Below are 1,500 nucleotides of genomic sequence, written 5' to 3'. Positions count from 1 at the left end.
TTCAGAAGATGATGTTCTACCTCAAGAGCTAAACTTTGTAGGTTTTACAATGCAGACGTAATTTTATCAATATCACTTTCCAGTGTGGACAAGCCCTTAGGTAGCACGTTAAAATCACTAAATCCACTTTTACTTCCATGTTCTCCCTGCTGCAGCATTGTAAACTGCAGCACAATGCTTAGTGATTTCTGAATAGCTCTTTTTTGGTGGAAATTTTAGAGTAAGACATTTCTGGTCACATTAGGTTGCACAAAATCGGTTAGATTTGACCCAAATTAAAGTTCCCTCAGGACAGGACTACTTTATTTTTTTCTCCCCAGAACAAGGACACCAAGCATTGTTAGGAACTGAATTGCATTTGTGCAGCCGTCTAGGCAGGCAAAATCCAGACACTTGCATTAGACAATGTTACTGAAGGTAATTAAAGTGTGTAAGCCAACATTCGACATCTAATACGCACACTATGGATATCAGTTAAGAAGCCGCTTCTTGTGTCTGCTCTATCCATCTAGTGTGTGGAAACTTCTTCGAAGCTCCTATTGGAAAGTGTACCTGGGAGAAAAATATTAACTCTGGGAACCATTAAACTGACGGTCATGCCACCCCTTCCGTTCTGATATGATAATGGCGATGTTAGGAACTTCATTAGAGAAGCTACCCCAGCTGATTTGATTTTTCAGGCAGTGCACAAGTGAATACCACGCCGTGCAAGAGGGAAGTTGTGCTCCGTGAGGAAAGAAGCCTCCCTTGCTCCCTCCCCATCCAAAGCCATTCCCCTGTTCTACAGAAGGCTGTTTGAGGTGGTATTACTGAGAGCCATGGGGAGCAGAGCAGAGCGAACTTTTAAGAGTATACTGAACTTCCAGTACTAGAATCTGTCAGCTCTTAAAACGAGAGAGAGAGAAGCGTTCGTTCCTGCGGGAGGGATACCAGCCAGGCTGTCTGGTAGCTGGAACCAGCCGGAGCTTCTGGGGGCTGCCGGCACGGAGGTGCGGTAACTACAGGGTTTCTTCCCCATAGGTGTTTAAGAGTTAATGCTTTATAAAATCTAGTTTGAGTAAAAGTTGTTGCTGTCATGATGACTCATGTTAGACAGGTCAAACCTGCACATTTACTTCAGTTTAGCCTAATCACGCATGAACGTTAAGTTTCTGCTTGCTTCAGTGTCTTTCAGGACCGGGGTGAAGTTGTGTTTTGCAACTGCAGCACATTCATACTTTAACCCAAATTTTTAAAAATGATAGCACTTTCAATAGGCACATTCCTTGCGTTTGCCACAGCCTTACCAGAATTGGAGGGTTTGGGATTTGGGACTGGTTTGTGGCCGAAAACAAATCCGGTCCATTCATACCTTCCAGATGTTTGTGGCGATTTCAGAAACACTTAAACCAATCGATATTTCGGGGGCGGGGAGGGGGGGGCCAAAACGACCACCTAGCTTTGGGAAGGAGCCGCGGGACTCGCCGGCGGCGAGGGCTGCCTTTTGCAGCGGGGGGGGGG

Source organism: Haliaeetus leucocephalus, unplaced genomic scaffold, assembly GCF_000737465.1.
Source record: "Haliaeetus leucocephalus isolate CR32 unplaced genomic scaffold, Haliaeetus_leucocephalus-4.0 Scaffold484, whole genome shotgun sequence".
Lineage (NCBI taxonomy): Eukaryota > Metazoa > Chordata > Aves > Accipitriformes > Accipitridae > Haliaeetus > Haliaeetus leucocephalus.
This window is presented reverse-complemented; position numbering follows the sequence as displayed.